Source organism: Adiantum capillus-veneris, chromosome 22, assembly GCF_014529385.1.
Source record: "Adiantum capillus-veneris isolate H3 chromosome 22, ASM1452938v2, whole genome shotgun sequence".
Lineage (NCBI taxonomy): Eukaryota > Viridiplantae > Streptophyta > Polypodiopsida > Polypodiales > Pteridaceae > Adiantum > Adiantum capillus-veneris.
The window spans coordinates 5,016,824-5,037,864 of record NC_140952.1 but is presented as its reverse complement, the minus strand read 5'-3'; the positions used below and the strand labels follow the sequence as shown (position 1 = coordinate 5,037,864).

General features: G+C 41.2%; 1 pseudogene across 1 annotated transcript; it reads right to left on the bottom strand.

The window, feature by feature from the left end:
- Window positions 1-12,298: 12,298 nt before the first annotated feature.
- On the bottom strand, window positions 12,299-20,654 carry LOC147428866 (putative LRR receptor-like serine/threonine-protein kinase At1g67720; annotated as a pseudogene). Its single transcript, XR_015185876.1, has 12 exons — window positions 19,890-20,654; window positions 19,312-19,807; window positions 18,622-18,745; window positions 18,450-18,521; window positions 18,182-18,250; window positions 17,959-18,034; window positions 14,597-14,677; window positions 14,129-14,412; window positions 13,094-13,296; window positions 12,822-12,945; window positions 12,660-12,728; window positions 12,299-12,492 (listed from the first exon to the last, which is right to left on the bottom strand). The product of XR_015185876.1 is annotated as a putative LRR receptor-like serine/threonine-protein kinase At1g67720 (transcript).
- Between the last annotated feature and the right edge of the window lie 387 nt (window positions 20,655-21,041).

Here is a 21,041-nt window from a genome sequence, read left to right as displayed (position 1 = left end):
AAGCTAGAATATTGGTTAAGCTAGCATACCAGGCCACAGTAGGGATCCAAAGGAGGTAAAATAGGGATCCAAAGGGGGGGGGGCATCTGCAAAAGAGCAATGTGCAACAATGGGCTTAAGAAATTCTATTGTAAAATGTCTCTCTTGATGGGAGAAACCATAATACAAAGCCTTTTGGAGGGGGGACCGGCTCCATGAAAATCCGGTCCTCAACTGTTGTCAATTGCTTAATTTCTCTCTCTTTTGAAGTATTGTTTATGCTATCTAACTAGATGTTATGCTTTTTGTTGATCTCTCCACACAAGCACTCTTGTTAATCTCATTTCTATTCTGATGAAATGCTCACTATGTTCATGCTATTTTCCACTACACACAAGTTACTAGGCCATTAAATGTTACAACTCTCATTGTTCATAGATGTGTAAAAAGATTACTTCATGTCTATGGAAGGCTTTGTGGAAATCATGAACTCTACAGGGCAACCCTGAAAGCTGTCGAAGTGCCTAATCAAACAGATCTAAATTCCTATGGTTGGATATGTTTTCTCCACGCAGAGTACATACTTCAAAGATTTTTTGCTTTGAATCCATTTATGTCTAAGGTAATTCCATGCTATGGTTTGGATCAGCTTGGTGCTATTATTAATTGAAGTATTGACCACAAGTTAACCTAATTTTGCAGAATGTTGTGGAAAAATATACATTGGAATATTTACAAAGGTATCGCGCGTCAATGATTCAACATCTACTACCTCTTTCATCTCCAAGAGTTTTAGATGCAGAAGAAAGTTTTGTCGACGACCATATAATAACTTTAACAATGACCGGTGATGAGGAAGTCATGCCAGTTTCCACCACTGGAAACCAAATCCCTAAAACTGACCCCATATTAGAGGAACAAACACCGGTTTGCTTTGCAGTTGGAGCGGCTGAAACGGAAGTTGGGGTTGATCAATGTGAAGTAGACCAAGCTCTTGAAAATGTATATGTAAAATGCTCTTCAGAGCCAAGGAATGCAACAGAGGGTCTAGGCCAAGTAGAGGAGGATAAGGGAGTGCCTATTATTGTGGCACAGGATGAGGCACAGGATCAATATGAGAGAGCCCAATCTCCTATAATTGCTGATGTGAAGAGCTCATCAGAGACGAGAGAAGATACAGAGTGTCTTGACCATGTAGAGGAGGAGGCAAACATTGCAAATCAAAGCCAGGAACAGACAACAGAACAGGTTAACCATTCGGCCATGGAAACACAAGAGTCCTGGACTGCACAACCACAAGAGGTGGATACCCTTGGCAATACAAAAGGTAACATTGACACTAGACAACACAATGTCAACATTGGAAATGACCAGTATGGACTGTTGCTTCAAGTAGATATGGTTGTTCCGGTAATATCCATTGTACTTAAATAATATACTCTTTTTTTTCTAACTATTTATATGTATGCACACAATGATTGCAGAGACTAATTATCTTGGATCTCAATGGATTGCTGCTGCTACGACAATCGTACAGTGTACATACAGAGTTCTCCAATTTACATAGTTTCCGCTTGGGAAATCTCAGAGTAGTAATTCGACCAGGCACAAAGGAATTTTTGAATTTTTTGATTCCACAGTTTAGGCTTGCTATCTGGTCTTCAATGCAGGCCTAGACCTTGAATCCTCTTGTTTCCATAGTTTGCAGTTTGGTTGAAATTCAGAGATCGGATTTTTATTTCGTGTATAGTCAAAGAAATTATAATACTATTTCTTGGACATTTTCACCCAACTAAAGCTAATGTACCACTTTTCTACAAGCCCTTTAAATGGATCAATGTGCTTTATGATTCTCTCAATACTTTGTTGATTGATGAAATGCCACATAAGGGTTTACTTAATCCACCCGGCACAACTATTTTCCCACCTTCATTCAAAGGGCATCTTCACGATTTTTACCTAGAGGACATTTTGGTCCCATACCTGCAAGGAATGTACTTAAGCTCATTGAGCACATTGGAATTTGTGCTTACAAATGTACTTAGTATTTCATTGTTTATACAATAAATTGATATTTTCTACCTGTCTATGTGCTTCGAATACTCACAGAGAGAGAGAGAGAGAGAGAGAGAGAGCCTTGAGCAAACACTTGATATTAAGATTAAACTAGTCAAAAAAGTAACCTTTTGTAGAAGCCATTCAGGCTAGATTACATGGGCACAATTTGAATACGGCCAGAAAGATCTCCACACAGAAAATGCTTCTCCCTTTGTTGCATTACTCTTCGTCCGCCCAGCAAGAAATAAAAGTTTACGAAGTCAATGTCGGAAGTCTCCTCCACTATGTCATGTCGAAGCTGCAAAAGATTGCATTGCTGCCTTATTGTAATTCCTGTCATAAGATTTAGGTCTTTGTCCACCACTTCTACGTCTATGACAGCATTGTTTGCCAAACTTGCTGCTTCTTGATCCATAGGCACATAGCAACCTTCAACAATGTGAGAATGCTTGTACCAAAAGGAGATTATTAATGTCTGTGTCACAAGCATATACTTGACAATGAAAGTGTCAAGAGCAATCTCGCAACATATGCCATCTGTTTCTTTCACATACCACCCTCGATCAAGAAGCTTATCACACAAGAGGGAATCAAAAGATTTGCAAAGCAGCATAGTTTTAGCAACATGTACATTGCCGGTATGAAATAACTCAACAAAGAGACCAACAGGACAGAAATTTACAAGTTTCACCAATTTAGTGGGTACAGAGTTTTGGAGAGACCTCTGAACATCCCTATAGAGCCTGCTCCTCAATGCCTCACTCATTGTTGTGTCGGGAACGGGCCAATCCACGGAGTTACAGTTGGTTGGTAGTGAAACCTTACACTCCTCTCTAATTCCTTTGATTGAGTTGGTAGAAATGGTTATAGAAGAAAATACCCTCGTTTGCAAGGCTTTTGCTAGTTCTGCCCGCATATTGCAAGACTCCAATATGAGCATGGGTCAAGAGATGAGACCTATAATGCACTCCAGCGGCTCCCATTCCTCATATGAGGAAGGATAGACATATGTGAATGTAAAAGAATAGAAATAAATACAAACATCTCTATAACCTATTTAAATATCTGTAATAAGAGAAGAAGAAAACAGATTCACATTTGAAATGTAAGATAACATTTATAGAGGAGTGCTAAATAATTAACTCACAATTGCACCGTGGATTATGCACCATGGAGACATCGCCGCCATTAGCAATCACATCTGAGTGAGTGAAAACATGTTGAACAAAGACCTCTTTCACAGTCTTCTTACCAACCTCGACTTTAAAATCCAGAACTCTTGCTTTCCATGCAGAACAAAACGAAAATGAGACAAATCTCAATATTTTAAAATGCTTTCTTTCATTTTTGTGATATTTTCCATGCATTTCTACGTTACGTAAGGTTGCTGCTCATTGGTTGCGCCTTCTTTTCTCTCTCTTCAATAAGGCCCTCCAAATGACCTCCAAAATATCCTAACGTGTGACTATACATTTGAAAAATATCTGTTAGGTTGCCATATCTATGTCAAAAATGATCAATGAGAGATGCAAAGGTTAAATAAAAATTCTTTACTATTTGAAACTTTCTACATGGTCATTGCATGTTTGTTTACGGCTTGTACAAGTTATTTTTATGGCATACATTCAATTCTTTTTTGCATTGATAATGTGGAAGAAAATAGACATAGTAGTTTTATGTCTTCAACCATAAATATTTTTTAGGATACTGAACATACTAAAAAGGGCCTTCACGTTAAGTTGGTTAAGAGTCTTTTCTCTTCGAAACAACATGGTGGTTCGAATATTCTTGACAGGGTGGTCTGAATATGCTTGGCATACACTTGCATGCATTGTCACGAAAGACCTCTTTGTTTGTATCTTAAAGGCAGCCATGAGCTATTATGTTGGTAGGCATGTGTGTCAATAAGTCTTCTTCTTCTTTTGGCAATTGGACGGTCACGCATGGGGATATGATTTTTGGTCCTGTTGATGGCAAGGTTCTTGGCTATCCACTCAATACAAAGCAAATTTTAGCTTGGAAAAGCTTACAGAGTTTCTTAATTAGACCCCTCGATTGCATAATGGTTCTAATTTGCTTTGTTTAAAAGTATTCATTAGAGTAGAGTTTTTCATGAACCATTGGTTGTCCAAGAGCCTAGGAAGGCTTATTTTCGGGGGGGGGGGGGAGTGTCTAATTCATAAAAGATGTACTAGATAATAGAGGTTAAGTGCCATCTTTTCTAGATGCTTGTGCTAAATTTGGCATGGACTATCATTATCATCCATTATAGTGAAAGATTCAAAATTTATTGGCACCTTTTGAGTCCATTCCTTCTCTAAATGATTCAAAAAGATTAGCGGATTGGAGCCTATATCAGGTGACCCCTACTCGCGGTTATTTGTCTCTACCTTCACTTTTTGTCATTCGGTTTACACATTCCTCCTCCTTGGACTATGGGTTCATGATTATGCAAATGGAATTTGGAAAAATGCATAAGCTTTGTCTTGGTGGAGAAAACGCCTAAGGGTATGAAGCAATAAGATGCCTTTAAAATGCCAGCTATTTCTATGGTGTTGCTTGCTTGCAGTACTTCCTATTGGGTCTTTTTTGGCAAGGCACCATGTGACATCCTTTCTTCGTTGCACTTGTGATGCGTCTATTGAAATAGTCCCCCCTCTATTATGGAATTGTACTGCCTCTCACAATTTGATATTCATATAGCAAGTCTTCTGTGAGCTCGTTTCCCTTCTCTACCATTTGGGAAACATTTAAGGCTCTTTGGCATTCTTGCTCCTGCTTTTAGATATTATAGAGCTTTTTCTTATTGGCTACGGAATTGGAACATGTGGACGATTTGGCAATTGAGAAATCCGTCTGTTTTTTGTGAATCGTTGATTATAACCTTTTTCATTTTCAAGGAATCTTTGCATCAGTGTCTTTAATATTGCCTGCCTCTACAAGAGACTGACCCAATTGTATGCCCTTTTCTTAGATGTGTATTGATTATGCCTTTGTTCACTATGAACTTGGGCATTTCTTCTATGATATCTTTTGTGCGTTTCCTTAGTAATTGATAAGTGACTTTACCAAAACAACAAAAGTGTCCGCGCGCGCGCGCGTGTGTATGTGTGTGAGAGAGAGAGAGATTCAGCGTGTGTGTGTGTGTGTGTGTGTGTGTGTGTGTGTGTGTGTGAGAGAGAGAGAGAGAGAGAGAGAGAGAGACACAGCGTGTGTGCATGTGCACCGTGGGAGTGGTGGTGCGTGTGCGAGAACTTGCGTGCGTTTGCGTGTGAGCAGCTTGCGCGCCCTCAATCTTTTGCGCTCTGCATGACCAGCTTGGCTTGAGGTTCTTGCGTGCTCGTTCAGCCTCTACAGCTTTCGGCGCAGCAGGTATTGTTCAGCACAGATAGCTCTCAGCGTCATCTTCAACTTTGCTGCAAGTTCAAAGTAGAGTGTGATATACCAAAATTGCAGGGAATTTGTACACACTAGTGGAAGGTACAGCTTGATGTACGGCAGTTGTGGATCTATGTACACGTTTTTGCGGTCTTTGTACAGAGCTACACAATTACAGGATCCTAGAATCTGAGTCTACTTGCAATGCTTTATTTTCTAGGTGTTTGCCCCTTGAGTAGGTGTTCTTGCTTTACATTCGACTCTTTGTGTGTGTTTAAAGGTTGAAAAGCCATGGGAAGTTTCTCATAGGCCACGTCTGAGATCAAAGCTTGTTTGTATGAGGATTTTGAGGAGGCCCGGAAAGCTTGGAATGGTCTACCTCTTATTCTCGAAGTTTGTATTCTTGTGCAGGAACTCATGGATCCAGTTACGCAATATGCCATGAATGCAGTCATCTTGTTTACTTTGGTGCTTGTGGATTTTATGAAGTCCTTTTAGAAGATACTAGAGCTAGAAATTTGTTTTTGGTCTCCATTATTCTTTGATACGCAAATGACTCATGTCCTACTGTGGCCACTAACAAAGAATTATCAAAGTCTTATTCGCCACAAATGCCCTGTGTGAGTGGAAATAGTCGACTTTCCCTGCACACGGAAACACTTTCTACCATTGTTGGTTGCACAACTTGGGAAGGTGATTTTGTCCTCCGAAACTAGATGCAAATAGGGAAGGTGATCTGTCCTCTGAAACTAGATGCAAATACCAACAGGTTTTGTATTCTATGAGACACTGACAAACCTACACCAGAAGGCATCACTGTTGATTCGGGGGACCCGTGGGTGGGCAAGCGTCCATTCGAACTTAAATGCAAACTCATGTTTTCGATGTGGTAAATCTGGGCACATGCAATCTGAATGTCCGAAACCCGTTTTGCAACCCCCTCCTTTAGCACTTCCATCACCTGCTTCTACAAGTAAACCTCTCAGTGAGGCTAAGGAAAATGGAGGCTTAGTCATTAATGTAACTCCCAGTGTGGAAAAAGAGAAAGCCAAGCCTTCGCAGTCTACAGCTCTCAGTAATGGCAATGCTGTGAAGGGTAAAAATGTGGGGTCTAGCAATTCTAGTCCTTGGGTGGTGCCTAAAAAGAGGTGAAGATCCGCACTTCACCCTCCTCTCGTAATTATGTTCCACCTATAAATGCAAATAAGAATGCATCGTTCAAGAAACTTCCATGTAATGATAATCGTACATTGATTGACGCATGGAAAAAGGTGATGCATTCTTATAAAGATGTCCTTATTGGTAAGACTTCTACTCCGCATTTGAATTCCATGGAAATTGTTCCGCAATGAATCAACGGATTTTCTCTTGAATCAATGTGGTAGAAGAAGACGTGCACATGGGCACGTCTACATAGTTCCTCATGTTCTTTTGTCATTGTAGATATAAACTCTCATGCATGATCGCATTAGATGCATCTCGTATAATGTGCATGGGTTATGTAACCTTGATAAATGGCATCTAACCTAGCACTATGTAAATACATGTAGGTTTGATATAGTTGTTTTGCAAGGACATAATTAGCACGAGTTTGTTGGTCAATGCTCTTATTTTGCGGGTTATTGGATTGTGTATGCTGCTTTGCATGATTACTCCAGAGTAATGATATTGGTCTGGCATGAGCTTTCCTCAACCAATTTTGGTGAGGAAAGGGGTCGTTGGATGATTGTCCATTTTGTTGAATGGTCATATTTATGAAATTTGAGGTTTATATGTATATAAAGCTTTTGGGCAAGAGCTGCCCTATGGTGAGATATCTTTTCTTATCCATGCACCTCCATTTCACTCTTTTGTGGTGATTTTAACAATACTCTTGCCGTGTGTGATAGCACCACAGGCAATTTGCATATGTTACTTGTGGAGAGACAAGCATGGGATCATCTCCTTGTTTTTTTGCACAAATGCTTGATTTATAGCATTCTCTTTATCTTGATGTCTCGGGTTTTACATTTCAACATACTGCTCATTACTCATATCGTGCACATTTGAATAGATGGTAGTTCTCCACAGACAATAGTACGAGGACTTTGTATGTGATATGAGAATGGATTACACTTTGCAGTTGTCGGATCATCACTGTGTTTGTTGAACTTGTACTTTGGGCAATCACTTCGTGATAGATCTCTTTATGGAAAGCGTCTGCTATATATTAATAATGCTTATCTTACTCATGAGGTCTGGACTTGTTCCCCCCTTGACTATTCACATGCATCTTGATCTTGATGTCGCATGGTTTCAATTTGTTATGTGAGTGCAATGTGCTATTTAGGATTATGGTAAACAAGACATACATTGGACTCGCAACAATGTTAAGGATGCCAAGCAGGTTTGTCAACATTTGCAGGAATTGGTTAACTCGAGGCCTTTATTTGAATACGAATTATCAGAGTTGTGTGAAGCTCGAGTATGCATACAACTTGATGATAACCGAAAGCTTGAAAAATAGCAAACGCGAGCTTGTTGACTGGCTTTTCTGGATAAAGGATGTGCTTTGAAGCAATTTTTCAAACATTGCATCACACGAGGGTTTCTCATGACATTAAGCATGTAAAGCTTCCTTCAGGTGCTTGGACGTTCTCTAAACAAGAACTTGCTAATGCCATGGTCTCGCATTATAGACACGTTTTCGTTGTTGCTCCTCAAGCATCATTAGTTGTGTGTCAATATGTATTTCTTATGCAAGTGGACATTGAAAAGGCTTTTGACACTGTGCAATGGGACTGCATTGCAGCTATGATGTGCTATCTTGGGTTTGGCCCTAAATTAACCAATATCGTTTATTTCCTGTATGCTTGCAGTTCGTCTTCGCGTTTCCTTAACCGTGATCTGACAGACTCTTCGCCTCTTGGTTGTTCAATTAGACAGGGTTGTCCCCTTAGTGCATTATTGTATGCTATTGCAACACACCCTTTGTTGATGTATCTGGATCGTTTGACTTCTACTGGTTGTCTTCATGACTTACAGTTACTCGTCAGGTGGCAACTTCATTGGGTAGGTCTATGCTGACGACTCATTGTTCATGCCTCGTAATTACCAGGCTCATGTTCGAATGATTATGGAAGCTTTGGAGTTGTATGGGCTTGTGGCTGATCTTCGAGTCAACTTTCGCAAATCAAAGCTTCTGTCATTGAATTCTTGTGATTGGCATGATTTGTTGTAACCAAGAGAGTTGTTCCTCCGAACATGATTGCAAGGCATTAAGGGTATCCAATTGGATATAATGTCACTCATACTCAAAAAGTGGATTGAGTTATGTAGCGTTTGAGCGTCAAATTGCATGACTGGAAGCTGTCTACATGGCCATTGCATGTTCGCTTGTGAATTATCCAAAGTATCAAGATGGCTTATGTTCAATTCTATTTGCCGTTGTTGCATTGGCTTCAGCATTGTCTCACTTCTCTTATGTCATTGATTTTCTCTCACTTGTGGCGTACTCATGCTCACAAAAAAGACCCGCGTTTGATGTCGATGGGTAAACTTTGCACTCCAAAGAGCTATGGTGGTCTCGATATTTTGGACTTGCACCGGCATTTCTTGCTTGGAAAGCTATGTTGTTGCCGACTCTTGTGCAACAAACTCATACGTGGGCTCTTTTACTTGCTTGCTTGTGTCGGCATGTTGTTGCTTCCTCCTTTGGCCATTAGAAACCGTCTTATTGGGAGGTTGTGTTTAGAGAGATAGAAGGGTACATTCCTGGATGCCCTGTCACCTCCAGCCTGATTTCTGATTGGAAGGAAGTTACAATGCATTTATCATGGTATGGTTGACGACAGCAGGAAGGAAACTCGCTTTGATTAGAGAGTCTTCATTGGAGTCGGGTATTCTCTCGCTTTCTTTACCTCGCCATGTCTACTTTCTCTCTTGTCGTGGCCTTCGAGTAGTTGGTAGTGTGGTTGATGACGCAAGGTACAACTTCCAGTTTCCCCTTGCTACTCGTCGTTTTGGATTGGGTATGCATTACCGTCAGTTTTGGAGAGAGCTTCAACACATGCTGGTTGACTTTTTGCGTGTTCTACCTTTGTTTGTTGGGGATTGTATGTCTGATTGGTGTCTTCAAGACATGCCCTCTGAGACTAGGTCTGCTAGTAAGGTTTATGCTCTTCTTTTGAGACAGCCCTAGATTGATGATCATTGTAACGCCCTATGGTCAATGCACAAGTCCGATACTTGTGAAAGAAAGCACTTTCTGCTCTTTAGAAGAGCCACTTGCCTTTGAAGGAGCGATTATTTCTCTCACGCTACTTGTTTGGAGTTATTTTAGTGGACTCTTTTCTCAATGCACGTCACATCTGCTCCTCCCGTTGTGTTTGTTGCTCGGCTACAAAGAAGACTCTTTGGTCATCTCCTTTGGGATTGTTGCATTACTAGAGAATTTCTTCGTAGTATAGCAACTAGCATGCGGCCTTGATTCCTTTCAATGGTTTTCCACCAAACATTTTGGGCTTTCGGCATTCTCTCGCCTTCCTCACAATGATTTACGATTTTCTTTGTGGGTTAGATTTTGGGCTTATTGGACCCTGTGGCGTCATCGCAACAGTTGCATGTTCTCTAATGCTGATGTGGAACCCTTTCAGTTTTTCCAAGCTTTCTCTTAGGCAATCTCTACGCTTTGCTTGGGAAGTGGGTGATATCACTGCAGACATGTATCAACTTTCCTATGAATGCTTTTAGCCCTTTTCCGCAGATGAACACTTTTGTGTTCACGTTTTTGTATCTGCTCTTTTCTATGGGTTTTCCTCGCCTTGAGGTTTCCCACTTGTAAATTAATCTCGAAGATTTACAAAAACGTGTGTGTGTGTGTGTATGTGTGGGTGGATGGGCGCACAAAAAAGTCATTCGTGCAACTTACAATTCAAGGGATGCTTGCTGTTGTCTATTAATGATCACTATATTTTTCTTTGCCATGTTCTTTGTGGGTCTTCCTTGATTTGAAGACAATAAAATTTATAATAGCTTGAAAATAAGTATAGATACACAACACAATCGCATTTGGAATAAGCTAAGCAGGGAGAAAGTAGAAAGTTTGTACTGAGTGAGATATAAGCACTCAAATCACATACATTAACTACATACTAATGCCAGACCGAAAGTACAATCCAAGAAATAATCACCTTGTCCTTTGGTATAACTCTTCTATCAATGGGCTTTTTCTTTAGAACTGCTTAGTCCTCTAAGGTGATCATGGCAATTACAGAGTTATTGGTGAATAAACCTTACCTTGCACTGACGTGTGTAGGACAGAGTGCTATAGTTGCTATTACCTGTGAATTCCACTGAAGGTTGGTCAATAGCCTGCCTTTCTTCACTTTCAAGTTCCATTCTATCAGCTTCTCTTAGTTCATTATAAACCTCACTCATCTTGGGCCTCTTGGAGCTCGGAATCTCGACACATGCCAATGCAACCTCTGCTACTTTCCAAACTGACTGGACATCGAATTGACCATGTAGAGACAGGTCGACAATGTCATCAATCACCCCACGGTTAATGGAGGCTCTTGCATGTTCATGCAAAATCATGTGAGATTTCATTCAGACAATAAGATATTCAAAAAACCACATTTTGGGTTGACAGAGCAAGAGTGACAATATTGACGCCACATGCTTGTTGAAGACAATCCTGGGCATTTGTGTTGATTGTGAATGCAATGAGGAAAATCTTATCATTCCATAATAATAATAGAACAAAGTTGTGACTACTACGGGAGTAAAAGGACAATAATGCACAACTTTATCAGTAAATGAAGACTAACTGCAGATAATTAGTAAAGGGTGTTTCCACTGAAGGTTGGTCAATAGCCTGCCTTTCTTCACTTTCAAGTTCCATTCTATCAGCTTCTCTTAGTTCATTATAAACCTCACTCATCTTGGGCCTCTTGGAGCTCGGAATCTCGACACATGCCAATGCAACCTCTGCTACTTTCCAAACTGACTGGACATCGAATTGACCATGTAGAGACAGGTCGACAATGTCATCAATCACCCCACGGTTAATGGAGGCTCTTGCATGTTCATGCAAAATCATGTGAGATTTCATTCAGACAATAAGATATTCAAAAAACCACATTTTGGGTTGACAGAGCAAGAGTGACAATATTGACGCCACATGCTTGTTGAAGACAATCCTGGGCATTTGTGTTGATTGTGAATGCAATGAGGAAAATCTTATCATTCCATAATAATAATAGAACAAAGTTGTGACTACTACGGGAGTAAAAGGACAATAATGCACAACTTTATCAGTAAATGAAGACTAACTGCAGATAATTAGTAAAGGGTGTTTTATCCTTAAGTGGAAGGGATGAGTATGAGGCCTTATTTCTAAATAAAAAGGAGAAATTTGTTTCGTACTTCTTTTGCCATGTCTCTCTGTAATAAGCATGGGATGCTGTGTTTCAACACATGAATTTCCCAAAATAAAGCTTAAAATAAATATATTGAGTTTCAAAATATATATATCAAATGATAAAGGAGAAAGTCTGACAACATTACCCACTCCACAATATTGGTCGGCTGGTGAGAATTGTCTTTGAAAATAGCTGTCTGGCCACTTACAAACTCAAAAAGCAGCACTCCAAAGCTATATACGTCAACTTTCTCTGTCAATTTCATACTGGACATTTACCTGTAACATTGATGATATTCATGTTATTTTCCAAACAACGTAATGAGCCGCTACAAAGAAGGACATTTGCTACCCAGCAGCAACAAGATGAATGCTCAAAGAGAGAAACTTATCACCATAACCATATTCTTTGAAGGGTGAGGTGAAAATGGGAAGACAAAAAGATGAGAACGAAACAAGGCAGTGTCAGCGAAGTTGTACTTACTCAGGATCCATGTACCCCATGCTACCCATCAAAGTCGTCGGCGGGGCTCCAGTTTCACTCCTAATGTAGTCCCTTGGGATTCCAAAATCTGATATCTTAGCTTCCATCTTATCATTCAGTAGAATGTTACTGCTCTTGATATCTCTATGAATGATTCGAGGGTTGCATCCATTGTTCAAGTAATCAAAGCCTGCATTTTCATATCTCATGTCTAAAAGGAGAAACTTGGCAATGTGCACAACACTCGCATCATGCAATGTAGACACAGACATAGACACATGTGCAAGCAGACTACCATGGTATGCAAAAACGTGTACGTACATGCAAGCACAAAACGAGTCTATTCAAATAAATTACCTTGTGCAGCATCGACCATGATCCTCAAACGTGTGCGCCATGGCAAGGGGGAAGCCGTTGCATATGGGCCTTCATAGAAAGGCCACAAGTTAGAGCATTTCAACTCTACCATGCTGTACTCACAAATTCTCATTGTTGCAAGTAGACATTTTGTGAACTCACCATGAAGACAATCAAATAAGGACCCACTTGACATGAACTCATATACGAGTACCAGCTTTTGTTCGTTGCAGAACCCAAGGAGCCCCACAAGATTTTTATGGTGTATCCGTGATAGAAGATCAACCTGCAAAGAAATGTCAGATTAGAAGCTTGGTGGATTAGAACGACCATAAGAGGGAAAAAAAAAAACAGAAATTGTGTATGCACAAGGACTCACAAAACAATCAAACTCGTATTTGAAGCACATAACAAATACAGCTTGTGCTAGTTACCTTGCTTACAAATTCCTTTGTTCCTTGGTTTGCAGCATTTGAGGCGACTTTGATAGCAACAAAGCGACCATCTTGAAGGCAGCCTTTGTACACTGGACCGAATCCCCCTTGACCAAGCTTGGTTCGGAAATTATTTGTGGCAATTTTGATTTCTTCAAAGGAGAACTCTTGAACAGCGAGCTTCGGCATAGCCTTGTTGGGAACTGGCATCCATGAAAAGAAAAAGAAGAAGAAAAAAGGGAAGTGAGTAGTCACCCTCCCTCAGCAAGCTCCTGAATTGAAAAGAAAAACAAGAAGCTCAATAGAAAGCCAATGGCAGAACAAAAATGATATTTCACCCACAAGTACTTTTAACTCTGCTTTGCACCATCACTCAAAATTATCCACATTGTTCATCACACATATCCTTAACTAATATAAACTCAGTAAGTAAAGAGAGTTTGGTTGGCATTTCCGTCTGATTGCAATCATCTCTGCTATAATCAACGAGACCAATGTTTCTTTTTTGAAGTGGCAATTGTCCTTTACGCCCTCGTGAGGTACACTAGGAAGGGTTGTGGAATCTACATGTAGAAACTCTAGCCACCTTAACCTTAATGCTGAAAATGTAGTTTTAATTGCTTGATACAGAGCAGGGACTTCAAAGACATGATAACCTTTGAGATGTCATAACAGAAAGCTACGGTAGATGGTTAAAGCTCGGGAAAACAGAGGCTGTGAATATCTGTTTTGGTAAGGCTTTCCTTCTATTGTTGGTTGTTTCTTGCTAAGCCAAGAAACACAAACATTACCCAAATGACTCTTAAGGATTGGCAGCATCCCTTTGTTATTCAGAGAGTACCTTTAGTGAGCTGTGCATTGAATCTGCCTTTTTGAGAAACAAAACAGAGAAACATGCTTTAAGATTTACTGGAAGCATCCCTTTGTTATTCAGCGAGTGCCTTTAGTGAGCTGTGCATTGCATCTGCCCTTTTGAGAAACAACACAAATAAACATGCAGTGGAGAGAGTCTCAGTTGAGAGCTGAATTGCGTACCTGAGTTTTCATATATTTGATTTATTTCAACAACTCCTTCTCGAGGAACATCGACTTTGGAATCCTTCTGCACAGGGGGTTTCTTCTTGAAACAACAGCAGTAGAGAGCAACACAAATAGCAATGGCCACCACCAGAATTCCAGCTACAGCCCCTCCTACAATTGCTCCAGTGTTGCTCTTTTTTGATGGGGGTGAAGGGGGACTACCATTGGGTCCTAGCGGGGACCCTGGTGAAGGGACACAATCTGTGCTGTTGCTCTCACACAAAGGGTTTCCTGAATATCTAGATAGACCAAAAAACTCATGTCACAAAATGTGCATAATATGAAACAAACATGAAACATCAAAAACCCCTTCAGAACAAGTCTTCTCAAGCACAAGCAAGCCTAGAAAGCACTCCCTTTCCCAACTAGTTCACATCAAAACTAGCATTTTTTCATTGAATTTTTAGCTGATTAAAGACGCACTCAAACGTTAACAGTGATGCCTGTTGGCGTTGTAGTAGAGCAGCTGGTATCTCCCCTGACAAATTATTGTTCTGCAAGTACCTGAAACCAAATTTGAAGACAAACAATGTTAGCCCTGGTTGCATATGAAACATTCGACATAGACAATGCAGATCATGGTCGCATGAAACAGGACAAGGCAAATGTGTCTGTCTTGCATGTGCTTTTGACAGAGGATGTTCATCCTCAAGAGAATGTTTTGTGAAACGTGATCCCTCCAAGAAGTCGATTTTCAATAAAATAAAGACGAAACCAAAGAACCTTACGACAACAAAGGCAAAGAAAACACCAAAGAAGAAAGAGTTGCAAAGGTTCCTTATAATGCTCATGCTTCTCTTTCTACTGTCTCTTTCTCTCCCTCTCTTTCTGAGAACTCTCAAGATGATTTTACCCTGTACTCCACAAGAGCTTGGGATGGTGGTCAAGAATGAGTGGATAGGTGATAGAGCCTGTTTTACAGTAAAGGTACCGCTAACTGAATATGGCATACCTTCCAAGGGATCACACTCACCCCATCACCCTCTCAGTCCTAGACCCAATCAAGAAAGACTAGCCACACAAGACTGGTCACAGAAACAAAGAAGCCTTCACTTCCTGATCTAGAAATATACCTAGAAGATGACCCTCCAAAATTTTAATACCCTCAGTAGAGAATGCAGGCATCTGACAAGTCCATAAGTAGAACTACTCAAAGTAAACCTAGCAATGCTCTAAATAGACAATCATGTCCACCAATGGCAAGCTAGAAGAAAGTCAGATGTAGTGGGTACGCCCCATATCCATGCTCACAATGTCAGAAGCCAACATAATAGATGTGTCTTGTGACAATCACAAAGATGAACAATCCTTGCTGTCCACTCCGTAACTCCAAAGAACTGGATAGGTTCTCTTTGCTCTAATAAGGAAGCTCGAACAATTGCCTGATCCTGCTGCAATGAGGATCCTACAAAGGCATATCTCTCTCCAAGTCTTGAAATTATTTCCCTCTCAAACTCCAGTCCATGTAGGAAAAGTACTTGTTGGGGGAAGTACATGGTAGAGAGGCTCACAAAGTCACGACCACCCACATCAAATCCATTCAGTACTCCTCCTATACCACACATAGAACAAAGAACCTATTTTTGTAAAACCAGACATACTCTCTGTATGATAACACAAACCCCAACTTGCTATACTTGGGGTGATCCATTATTATCAATTGGTTCTTCCATCTAAGCATAGGTAACAAGATAACCATGTCTACCAAATAAGAATCCAGAACCGTCACCAGAAGTAAATGTGAAAGCCAAGAAAAGATGACAAGTTCTTGCTAGATCCACAACACATCATCACCTCTTGCCAAGGAACACACCACCTGAAACCAAGAGGCCACATAAGGCTTGACAGAACAGCTTACCTCACCTTTCAAAGCGAACAGATGCAAGGATAAAGACTGCGTCCGACCATCTCCTTTAACATATTCTCTATGTCAACCTTGCAACCTCAATGCAAGATATGATTAGTGTGTCTCCGTTTGTGTACCAAAGCAGACTCTTCACTATCCTTCTCCAACGTATCCGGTCGATGTGAATTCACGATGCACCATAGACAAATGTATGACTGGGATCAATGATGAGCACACAATAAAAGAAGAGAACTCTGCAGCCGGGTACCACTTCCACGAGTCCAAGAAGGTACCAGTTATAAAAAAAATTATTGTAGTTGTCGAGAGTCTTTGTAGGGTGCATCATCAAGTGATACATGACTTAAGATAAGGCTATGTAGTTGTCGAGTCTTTGTAGGGTGCATCATCAAGTGATACATGACTTAAGATAAGGCTATGTAGTTGTCGAGTCTTTGTAGGGTGCATCATCAAGTGATACATGAATAATTCATGTATCACTTGATGATGCACCCTACAAAGACTCGACAACTACATAGCCTTATCTTAAGTCATGTATCACTTGATGATGCACCCTACAAAGACTCTCGACAACTACATAGCCTTCCCTACTGGCGTCTCTTTTATTATATTCAATAACCCACCAGATTCGTCCGAATCTCACCCACCTTACGGAGTCGCTTAGACTTCAAAAACTCTACGATTGGGCTCGAGCTCGCACCCATGAGCGCCATCAACAATGTATGTACTCTCGTAACCAGAAGAGCTGTCATGCCGAGCTGCACAGCTTGTCTCTCAAACTAAAAAAAAAAAACAACTTTTGCGTGTACCAGCTACGAGGCAATGTCCCTGCCTTTCGAGACCCCTACAGCGCTGTTGCTGCCTCGTCCGACCCCGAACTGGACTCCTCTGCCTGTGCGACCCCTGCTGCCCTTTCCCCCCTCCTTGTGCGACACCTTGTGGTTGCCCGGAATTTCAATTGATTCCCTTTCTTTTTCGATTAAATTTCAGCTGGTAGCCCCTACTTCCAAGCAAAAGGATTTAAAAACTTGAGTAGATGGGCAAAGAGACAGGGTGTAAGGGCAGCAAGATAGGCGGGTTTCAGGAGAGGTTTCTCTACTCTTGATCATATTTTGACACTTAGAGCCATTATTGAGGAGCGATGATCACGTGGGAGACGGCTCTATTGTTGCTTTATGGATTTCCGCAAAGCCTTCGATACATTGCCAGAGCTAGATTGATGCGCAGGCTGAAGGAGATGGGGGTACCCAAAGAGTTGATTTGGGGGATCATGGCTCTATACAAGTCAGTAGTGGGGCATGTAAGCACTCCAGAGGGGACTTCTGATTTGGTTCACCCCACCATTGGTGGGGTGAAACCAAAAAGCCTCGTTTGCCTATTCGGCCCCGTCCCACCCCCCCGTCCCTCTTTCCGGACCACCGCTCTGGTTACACCCCGTTCCAGAACGACGTTCCATTCCAAGAGCTAAACCCATCCCAAATGTTGTTTGAGAACGTTTAGGGTGTGCATTCCACCCGTTCCCTATTACACCGCATCTAGTCGCAGGTGCCTCTTACAACAAACACTATTGGGGGTGAGCAAGAGAGACCTTCCTCACTTTGATGAGGAGTTTGACTATTCAATACATTTTGCATCACCAATAGATGTCCCATTATCCGAAATCTTGCCTGTTGAGAGGACTCAAGGGCCAACCTAGCACATCAATGACCACAAGCCACATATGTAAGATACTATTGTGGGAAGTGCAACAGCCACAACCGTTGTAGCTCCCAAGGCCCCTAGAACGATCTCGTGTGTGTGTGTGCACACACACACACACACACATAGAGAGAGAGAGAGAGAGGTCTATTTTTTTGGACATTGAAAAGCCTTAAGGTTCAAAAATAAGAGAGTCAAAAACTTGCTTAGTTTTGAAACTTACAAGACTTTTAGATTCTTTAGTGATGCCAAGGAATCGGGAATAGTACGTACCAATGAGTCTGTTGTTGCTGAGATCCCTGCAAGCTTGGAAAAGAAGATAGTAAGAGTCACAAACTTTCAAAAACGACTACAAACTAACGTTCGACACAACTTTCCAAGAGTCCAGAGAAATCCTAAACTCTATTTCAAGTACCCAATTCTCCACAAGAAAGTAGCCAACGTACAAAGTTTCAAGGATCAGTAGAGAACTCAGATCAGGAATTTCTCCTTGTAAATTATTCCCGTCGAGATATCTGCAAGACAAAAATACATAGTACAACAGAGACTATTGATGTTATTACCATGAAGAATTGCAGATATGGACAGTAAAGAAAAGTTTGCAAAAAAAGTTTGGGTTGTTTTCATTTAGTAGTATAATATAATTCACATTTCAAGCCCTCTTAATTACTCTTTAAAAAAAAAGAAGAAAGAAGTATGCGTTAGAAAACTCACATTTCAGTGAGTGTAGGAAGTGAGTTAATAGCTGCAGGAATTTCACCACCCGTACCATACTTTGATAGCATTCTTGAAGACACAAACCAGAAGATATACATGGTGTAATTTAAGTAAGTTACAGCCTCACCATTGCCAGCTTCAAACCAAAAAGAGTCTCATTTACCCTTACAATGCTGTGATTCCAGAATCCCCTGAACAATTCAGCCAAGGGTATCCATAGCCAACTGGAAGGCATGGATCGCCTGTGGAACTACTTAGGCCAAGACTGGCTTTTATGTCCTCCATTGCAGTCACTCCTCACAAAAAAAATTGCAATAAAACTCCTTCCTTGGACATACCATCTCAAATTAATAACAAAACGTGTTCGTGTCACTCAGACGTATATGACCATGCACCATAGATTGATTGTTTGTCTTGTCTACGCCTTCCTCTTTGGGAAAATAGGAAGTTAAAGAATCTAGTGCATCTTGAATAACAGCAGTGAAGAAATGTAGTGCCTTCATGAAACCAACAATTATCATAGCGATTTCATGGACGATATAAGAGCGTCATAGACACCTTCCATGCTTGTTCAGGTACCTTATACTTGCTCAATATTGAAGGCACTTTCATCTCTATCACCTCAAACAAAGCATTACTCTTTGCAACGCTTAAGATAATTTCACTAAAGCATGCATGATGCTATTAGCATGTCCGATGAAAGAGAAACTCTTGTGCACTTAATATGAATGGGCACACACACACACACACACACACCTCCGAGACTAACTCCTCATTGTTGTACAACCCATTCCACACATTTAACAATGGCAAACACAAAATAGAAAGTAGGGTGATATTAGAAGGCTGATTGACTGACCAGTATTGGCAGAGGTGAGATTTGTCATTATTTTTATTTCGAAGACCTCGACAGCCACAAGGAAAGGTGGGTAAACAGAAGTGGCAGTGGGAGTGAAATTGAAGGTAATTTCACCCGCTGCGTTAGGAGTAAAAACCACGGGATATCCATAAGCAGTATTTGCTCCCACGCTTGCAACACATCTATCTCTCCTTCAATGTTCTTTAGTTCCTCATTTGCATATATGTTGAACGTACGCTGACCGGGGACAGTCACTGCTGGGTCAATCTCTGCAAAGTAGAATTCAGCAATGTGCGCAGAATTGGGTTCCGGTTCCGGTTCCAAGTTTGAGTACCGCCTCGAGATATACGGACCACCCATGAGGGTGGTTTGCAAAATCCTACTGGGCAGCTCATCCCTTTGGCTCACATCAATTGCCAAGGTCGTCGTATTCACCTCATCTGTGGCCGATGCCTTTCTCGAGATCCATATCCGATCCAATGCATCAAAGTTGTACCTAGATTCAAAAAAATTCCCTGTTTTGTTGCTTCCTGACTTATTATAATGTACTAAGCTTAAGAGAAGAAAGCTAGATGTACCTGGTAAAGGAGACATCTGAGTCCGCCGGTACCCCATAATCATTATGCCCAAGACAGTTGGCGATGCCATTGGTGAAATTCATGGCCATCGTTGCGGTAAGAGTTGATGGCAGAGGCCGAAGCTCGAGTGTAGAAAGAAAAGGGGCATCCCCATCGGAGGTGATGCGGGCCAAGCAAAAATCAATGCTGTTGCGTTGAGCACGTGTATACATATCAAAAGTCCACCGATCTGTCGATCCATATGTGGCATTCACATTCCGCCACTCAGTTGCATCCACGATCATCTTGAATCGAAAGATTCCATCTGAGTCTTTGGGTGTATAAGGTGGGGTTACCCCGCCCCAAATTCCAACTCGAACGAGGAAGAAGGCTCCTGCTTCCACAAGACTGTTGGTCAAGCTGTAGCAGTATTTGCTTTGATTGCCATCAAACAAGCGCATGTTAACCAACAAAGGGTCGCTCCCCCCAGTCACAGGTCTTGACGTCCCTTCATTGATCAGCTTCGTATCAGATACCCACTCTATCCCACTCTATCCGAATCAGAACCACAGTCGATACTCAGAAAGCCTGCATATAGCATGCATCAACCAAAAGTCAATGTGTTCCTACAACATTTCAAATTCTCCTTTTATCAAGACATGTATGTGCGTGTGTGTGTGTGCGCGCGCGCGCGTGTGTATATGTGTGTGTGTGTGTGTGTGTGTGTGTGTGAGAGAGAGAGAGAGAGAGAGAGAGAGAAGATAAAGAACAAGAAAATTTTTGGACAGCCTCCATTACCAGATCCGCTAGAGCCATGCCATGCTACTAGTACTTTCTTTACTACGGAAATGGTGGGAAAAGCCATTGATAAGATGAAGACAAGAAGAGAATATGATCATGATGGTTTAGTAGCAGAACATCTGATCCATGCCAGGGTTCTACTTTCAGAAGTCTTTGCTCGTCTGTTTAATCGGGTCATGTGTGAACGATTACCTGAATCTTGGAAATTATCTACTATCGTACCTATTTTCAAGTCAGGGGATCCTATGATACCTTGGAACTACCGTACCATTATGGTAGGTCACACTTTGACCCGACTGCACGCATCCATTCTTGAACAAAAATTGAGTAGATGGGCAGAGAATGAGGACATAAGAGCAACAGGACAAGCTA